This window comes from Brienomyrus brachyistius, unplaced genomic scaffold (genome assembly GCF_023856365.1).
Source record: "Brienomyrus brachyistius isolate T26 unplaced genomic scaffold, BBRACH_0.4 scaffold34, whole genome shotgun sequence".
Classification (NCBI taxonomy): domain Eukaryota; kingdom Metazoa; phylum Chordata; class Actinopteri; order Osteoglossiformes; family Mormyridae; genus Brienomyrus; species Brienomyrus brachyistius.
Genome location: NW_026042309.1, coordinates 878,488 through 886,804, shown reverse-complemented (window position 1 = coordinate 886,804; position 8,317 = coordinate 878,488). Strand labels below are relative to the sequence as shown.

The window sequence follows — 8,317 nt, the reverse complement described above, 5'->3', positions numbered from 1 at the left end:
GGGCGGCATCGGCGGAGTCCCTGAGACAAGCCAAAAGTAAACCTCGTACAAACTACCGCAACAAAAGGTGCACCTTCACAGCCGCTGAGGTTGACACATGTTATGATATGGGCTGCCCCCGGCTGAGCCTCTGAGGTGGACGTACGTGTGGTTCGGGTAAATATTGGCTTAATCTCCGAGGCACCGACATGCTCAGTAATTGGCAGATACTGAGCCTTTGGGGAATTATATAGGTCGAGGGACCCGAATAATCAGAGGCTGACATTGTCTTAAATGGTGGCGATTTCTGTACCTTTAGGACAAACCCTGTGGAACAAGCCCACGGATCGCCCTGTCGGCCGAGGCGAATCTGGCGGACTCCTTCGTCAGGGGTAAACTAGAGTTGGTAATCTAAAGGAGAGTCTCGAAGTAATCCGAACAACATAGACGTCATGACTACAATATACTGAAATAAGGTCATTAATAAAATGGAGTCAGATATGTGTCTAAAAGAATATTTCGTATATTAAAAAGGGTAAGTAATTCCCAGGAGCGCTTGGAAGGACCGACATGCATTCACAGCCTTCGGCTGCGCCATTGGATTCCGCCATTGGGCCAGTGGGCGGCTCCCTACAGACCCAACACAACCCTCCAGTTACCCGCCACTCTCACTAATGAATACAGACTTGAAAATCATTACAAAAGCTCTAGCCACTCCGTTACAGACACTCATTCCTACTATAATCCATCCTGATCAGACAGATTTCATCAAGACAAGACATGCCTCGGACAACATCCATAGATTATTTAATTTAGTCAGTACTGCTCAGCATACCCACACTAAAACCATGATTACATCATTAGATGCAGAAACGGCATCTGACAGTCAGTAGTACATTCCTCTTTAATACATTGCATAGATTTGGCTTCGGAGAGTCGTTCACCCACTGGGTTAAAATACTGTACATCTCAGCCAAAGCTACAGTGTCACAGATGGGATGACATCACCTGCATTCACACTCCGACGGGGAAGACGGCCTGCATGCCCACTCTCTCCTTCACTGTTTGCCATCTTCATAGAAACAATTGTGGCAGCAATACGACAGAACAGTGAAATAAATAGAATTCATACTAATAAGTCAACACAAAATTAGTCTCTATGCAGATGATATCTTGCTGTTTTTATGAAACCCTCAATATATGAAATTTTAATTTTATTAATACCTTTTCAAAACATATCAAACTACAAAATAAACTGGAAAAAAACACATAATATTCTCACTGTCTGACGATGCCTGGGATTCAGCTGATCAGGATGGTCCATTTCACACTGGAAATATCCGGTACTTGGGTATCTACATCTCCCACAGGCTATCTGACTTGGTTACCCTCAACTACACCCCCTTATTCAAAACAATAGATGAGTCTCCCACTTGAATCAATAAAAATAAAATTACTCGTCCAGAATAATTTCAGAAAAATTCTTTCAAACTCATTAATGTCACATTTTTGCTGGAAAAACAAAAACACAAAATCAAACATTCCACATTACAGAAAAGTAAGTCTCAAGGTGGATTACAAGCTCATTTTTCTTAATTATTTCTTATCAAATCAACTGCAAGACTTAACTAAATGGTCACACTACAGCAGTAACAGCAGCTCATGGTTACAGCAGGAGCAGCTGTACTGTAAAAATCTCAGACATGCAGACTTACACAAAATGTCATTAAAGAAACAAAACTGCTTTAACAACACAGTGCTGCCATTTCCACAGCACTGACAGCCCAGTGGAAAACCATTAAAATCACTAACTGTACTCTCAGACCCTGTAAATACACGCCAATCTGGAATAATCTGGACTTCCTACTTCACAATATCACTATTCACTATCACTCACGGGGACAGAAAGGGATTACACATCTCCACCTCCTTTTCAGTAACAGTCATTTCATGACATTCGAAGACTTAATCCATAAATACGAGTTGAGAATATGCAATTTTTCTAATATTTACTAACTGAATCTAGCATCAGAACCAAAATGGACCTCACACATAATACACTGAATCCTCTTCAGATGAGACAACATTCTGCAACTTAAAAATAAAAAGAAACCTCTAGAATATATAATCCTCCATCTGCGACAGACACATTGATATTTGTACCAAAAAGTAACTGGAATAAGGACCTTTATCTTTTCCCCCAGCTCTGATTTCTGGATGGACGTCTGCAACAACATATTCACAGTGACAAATACTGGCCTTCAGTTCAGTACAAAGTAATTCACATAAAACATGTGACTCAATATAAAAAGTAGTCAGTACTGATACCTGCTCAGTGTACAAGGGGTGTCACAGATAATTATCTGCATGCTCTGTGGGCCTGTATACCTGCTCACAGTGCACCATGGATGTCACAGATAATTATCTGCATGCTCTGTTGGCCTGTATACCTGCTCACAGTGTACAATGGGTGTCACAGATAATTATCTGCATGCTCTGTGGGCCTGTATACCTGCTCACAGTGCACCATGGGTGTCACAGATAATTATCTGCATGCTCTGTGGGCCTGTATACCTGCTCACAGTGTACAGTGGGTGTCACAGATAATTATCTGCATGCTCTGTGGGCCTGTATACCTGCTCACAGTGCACCATGGATGTCACAGATAATTATCTGCATGCTCTGTTGGCCTGTATACCTGCTCACAGTGTACAATGGGTGTCACAGATAATTATCTGCATGCTCTGTGGGCCTGTATACCTGCTCACAGTGCACCATGGGTGTCACAGATAATTATCTGCATGCTCTGTGGGCCTGTATACCTGCTCACAGTGTACAGTGGGTGTCACAGATAATTATCTGCATGCTCTGTGGGCCTGTATACCTGCTCACAATGTACAATGGGTGTCACAGATAATTATCTGCATGCTCTGTGGGCCTGTATACCTGCTCACAGTGTACAAGGGGTGTCACAGATAATTTTCTGCATGCTCTGTGGGCCTGTATACCTGCTCACAGTGCACAATGGGTGTCACAGGTAATTATCTGCATGCTCTGTGGGCCTGTATACCTGCTCACAGTGCACCATGGGTGTCAAAGATAATTATCTGCATGCTCTGTGGGCCTGTATACCTGTTCACAGTGCACCATGGGTGTCACAGATAATTAACTGCATGCTCGGTTGGCCTGTATACCTGCTCACAGTGTACCATGGGTGTCGCAGATAATTATCTGCATGCTCTGTTGGCCTGTATACCTCCTCACACTGCACCATTGGTGTCACAGATAATTATCTGCATGCTCGGTTGGCCTGTATACCTGCTCACAGTGTACAATGGGTGTCGCAGATAATTATCTGCATGCTCTGTTGGCCTGTATACCTGCTCACAGTGCACCATGGGTGTCACAGATAATTAACTGCATGCTCGGTTGGCCTGTATACCTGCTCACAGTGCACCATGGGTGTCACAGATAATTATCTGCATGCTCTGTTGGCCTGTAAACCTGCTCACAGTGTACCATGGGTGTCACAGATAATTAACTGCATGCTCTGTTGGCCTGTATACCTGCTCACAGTGTACCATGGGTGTCACAGATAATTATCTGCATGCTCGGTTGGCCTGTATACCTGCTCACAGTGCACCATGGGTGTCACAGATAATTATCTGCATGCTCTGTTGGCCTGTATACCTGCTCACAGTGTACAATGGGTGTCACAGATAATTATCTGCATGCTCTGTGGGCCTGTATACCTGCTCACAGTGCACCATGGGTGTCACAGATAATTATCTGCATGCTCTGTGGGCCTGTATACCTGCTCACAGTGTACAGTGGGTGTCACAGATAATTATCTGCATGCTCTGTGGGCCTGTATACCTGCTCACAGTGCACCATGGGTGTCACAGATAATTATCTGAATGCTCTGTGGGCCTGTATACCTGCTCACAGTGTACAATGGGTGTCGCAGATAATTATCTGCATGCTCTGTTGGCCTGTATACCTGCTCACAGTGCACCATGGATGTCACAGATAATTATCTGCATGCTCTGTTGGCCTGTATACCTGCTCACAGTGTACAATGGGTGTCACAGATAATTATCTGCATGCTCTGTGGGCCTGTATACCTGCTCACAGTGCACCATGGGTGTCACAGATAATTATCTGCATGCTCTGTGGGCCTGTATACCTGCTCACAGTGTACAGTGGGTGTCACAGATAATTATCTGCATGCTCTGTGGGCCTGTATACCTGCTCACAATGTACAATGGGTGTCACAGATAATTATCTGCATGCTCTGTGGGCCTGTATACCTGCTCACAGTGTACAAGGGGTGTCACAGATAATTTTCTGCATGCTCTGTGGGCCTGTATACCTGCTCACAGTGCACAATGGGTGTCACAGGTAATTATCTGCATGCTCTGTGGGCCTGTATACCTGCTCACAGTGCACCATGGGTGTCAAAGATAATTATCTGCATGCTCTGTGGGCCTGTATACCTGTTCACAGTGCACCATGGGTGTCACAGATAATTAACTGCATGCTCGGTTGGCCTGTATACCTGCTCACAGTGTACCATGGGTGTCGCAGATAATTATCTGCATGCTCTGTTGGCCTGTATACCTCCTCACACTGCACCATTGGTGTCACAGATAATTATCTGCATGCTCGGTTGGCCTGTATACCTGCTCACAGTGTACAATGGGTGTCGCAGATAATTATCTGCATGCTCTGTTGGCCTGTATACCTGCTCACAGTGCACCATGGGTGTCACAGATAATTAACTGCATGCTCGGTTGGCCTGTATACCTGCTCACAGTGCACCATGGGTGTCACAGATAATTATCTGCATGCTCTGTTGGCCTGTATACCTGCTCACAGTGTACCATGGGTGTCACAGATAATTAACTGCATGCTCTGTTGGCCTGTATACCTGCTCACAGTGTACCATGGGTGTCACAGATAATTATCTGCATGCTCGGTTGGCCTGTATACCTGCTCACAGTGCACCATGGGTGTCACAGATAATTATCTGCATGCTCTGTTGGCCTGTATACCTGCTCACAGTGTACAATGGGTGTCACAGATAATTATCTGCATGCTCTGTGGGCCTGTATACCTGCTCACAGTGCACCATGGGTGTCACAGATAATTATCTGCATGCTCTGTGGGCCTGTATACCTGCTCACAGTGTACAGTGGGTGTCACAGATAATTATCTGCATGCTCTGTGGGCCTGTATACCTGCTCACAGTGCACCATGGGTGTCACAGATAATTATCTGAATGCTCTGTGGGCCTGTATACCTGCTCACAGTGTACAATGGGTGTCGCAGATAATTATCTGCATGCTCTGTTGGCCTGTATACCTGCTCACAGTGTACAATGGGTGTCACAGATAATTATCTGCATGCTCTGTGGGCCTGTATACCTGCTCACAGTGCACCATGGGTGTCACAGATAATTATATGCATGCTCTGTGGGCCTGTATACCTGCTCACAGTGTACAATGGGTGTCACAGATAATTATCTGCATGCTCTGTTGGCCTGTATACCTGCTCACAGTACACCATGGGTGTCACAGATAATTATCTGCATGCTCTGTTGGCCTGTATACCTGCTCACAGTGCACCATGGGTGTCACAGGTAATTACTGTATATTCTCTATAGGTGAAAGATCTGGACTGCAGACAGGCCAATTCAGCACCCGGGCTCTTCTCCGACGAAGCCATGTGGTTGTAATAGCTGCAGTATGTGGTTTTGCATTGTCCTACTGAAATACACAAGGCCTTCCCTGAAACAGACGTCCTCTGGAGGGGAGCATGTATTGCTCTTAAACCTCTATATACCTTTCAGCATTCATAGCTCCTTCCAAAACATGCAAGCTGCCCATACCGTATGCACTTATGCACCCCCATACCATCAGAGATGCTGGCTTTTGAACTGAACGCTGATAACACGCTGGAAGGTCTCCCTCCTCTTTAGCCCGGAGAACACGGCGCCCTTCATTACCAACAACGTCACATTTGGATTCGTCTGACCACAGAACACTTTCCCACTTTGAAACAGTCCATTTCAAATGAGTCTTGGCCCACAGGACACGACGGCGCTTCTGGACCATGTTCAGATATGGCTTCCTTTTTGCATGATAGAGGTTTAGCTGGCATCTGCAGATGGCACGGCGGATTGTGTTTACCGACTGTGCTTTCTGGAAGTATTCCTGGGCCCATTTAGTAATGTCATTGACACAATCATGCCGATGAGTGATGCAGAGTCGTCTGAGGGCCCGAAGACCACGGGCATCCAATACAGGTCTTCGGCCTTTGAACATTTGTAATATCATCTATGTTCTGTTGTGAATAAAATATAGGCTCATGTGATTTGAAAGTGTTTTATTTGTTATTTCATTCAAGGTGGCATGGTGGTGCAGTGGTCAGCACTATTGCCTAACACCTCCTGGACCCGGGTTCAAGTCTCCGCCTGGGTCACATGTGTGTGGAGTTTGCATGTTCTCCCCATGTCGTCGTGGGATTTTCTCGGGGTACTCCGGTTTCCCCCACAGTCCAAAAACATGCTGAGGCTAATTGGAGTTGCTAAATTGCCCGACTGGTATGTGAATGTGCCCTGTGATGGGTTGGCCCCCCATCCTGGGTTGTTCCCTACCTTTTGCCTATTGCTTCTGGGATAGGCTCCGGACCCCCTGCGACCAAGTAGGATAAGCGGTTTGGAAAATGGATGGATGGATGTATGTTTGCAGCAAACTATTTTGTGAATAAAAGCTACCTCAATGCCCACCGCCCCCCTACTTTTTTGCTGTTATTTTTATTAATTATTATTATTACTGTTTGATTCATGTATTGTATGTTTCAATCATTACAGATATGTATGAAAGTGTGTCCGTGAATGTATGGACATTCATATCTATGTATTAATATACACTGCTCAAAAAAATTGAAGGAACACTTTTTAATCAGAGTATAGCATCAAGTCTATTAAACTTCTGGGATATTGATCAGGTCAGTTAAGTAGCGGAGGGGGTTGTTAATCAGTTTCAGCCGCTTTAGTGTTAATGAAATTATCAACAGGTGAACTAGAGGGGCAACAATGAGACGACCCCCAAAGCAGGAATGGTTTAACAGGTGGAGGCCACTGGCATTTTTCCCTCCTCATCTTTTCTGACGGTTTTTTCACTAGTTTTGCATTTGGCGACGGTCAGTGTCACTACTGGTAGCATGAGGCGATACCTGGACCCTACAGAGGTTGCACAGGTAGTCCAACTCCTCCAGGATGGCGCATCAATACGTGCCATTGCCAGAAGGTTTGCTGTGTCTCCCAGCACAATCTCAAGGGCATGGAGGAGATTCCAGGAGACAGGCAGTTATTCAAGGAGAGCTGGACAGGGCCATAGAAGGTCCTTAACCCATCAGCAGGACTGGAATCTGCTCCTTTGTGCAAGGAGGAAGAGGATGAACACTGCTGGAGCCCTACAAAATGACCTCCAGCAGGCCACTGGTGTGAATGTCTCTCAGCAAACAATCAGAAACAGACATCATAAGGGTGCCCTGAGGACCCAATGTCCTCTAGTGGACCCTGTGCTCACTGCCCAGCACCATGGAGCTCGATTGGCATTTGCCATAGATTACCAGAATTTGCAGGTCTGCTACTGGTGCCCTGTGCTTTTCACAGATGAGAGCAGGTTCACCCTCAGCACATGTGACAGATGTGAAAGGGTCTGGAGAAGCCATGGAGAACGTTATGCTGCCTGCAGCATTGTTCAGCATGACCGGTTTGGTGGTGGGTCAGTGATGGTCTGGGGAGGCATATCCATGGAGGGACGCACTGTCCTCTACAGGCTAGACAACGGCACCTTGACTGCCATTAGGTATCAGGATGAAATCCTTGAACCCACTGTCAGACCCTATGCTGGTGCGGTGGGTCCTGGGTTCCTCCTGGTGCACGACAATGCCCGGCCTCATGTGGCAAGAGCATATAGGCAGTTCCTGGAGGATGAAGGAATTGATACCATTGACTGCCCCCCACGGACATTATGTTTCGTCCATTCGATGCCACCAGGTTGCACCTCAGACTGTCCAGAAGCTCAGTGATACCCTGGTCCAGATCTGAGAGGAGATCCCCCAGGACACCATCCGTGGTCTCATTAGGACCATGTCCGACATTGTCAGGCATGCATACAACCACGTGGGGGCCATACAAACTACTGAGTATGATTCTGAGTTACTGTAATGAAATTTCAACAAAATGGACTAGCCTGCCGCATCATTTTTCACTTAGATTTTCGGGGTGTCTTTGAATTCAGCCCTCTGTAGGTTGATAATTTCATTT

At 45.9% G+C, this 8,317-nt stretch overlaps 1 long non-coding RNA gene across 2 annotated transcripts; it reads right to left on the bottom strand.

Annotated features, from left to right (window-relative positions):
* Window positions 1–2,317: 2,317 nt before the first annotated feature.
* On the bottom strand, window positions 2,318–5,583 carry LOC125721561 (uncharacterized). 2 transcript variants are annotated; one of them, XR_007385818.1, is made up of 5 exons: window positions 4,662–5,583; window positions 3,608–4,475; window positions 3,360–3,483; window positions 2,616–3,235; window positions 2,318–2,491 (listed from the first exon to the last, which is right to left on the bottom strand). It is a non-coding gene; the product is annotated as an uncharacterized LOC125721561 (long non-coding RNA). The 2 variants fall into 2 exon arrangements; XR_007385817.1 differs by having other exon boundaries at window positions 2,318–3,235.
* Between the last annotated feature and the right edge of the window lie 2,734 nt (window positions 5,584–8,317).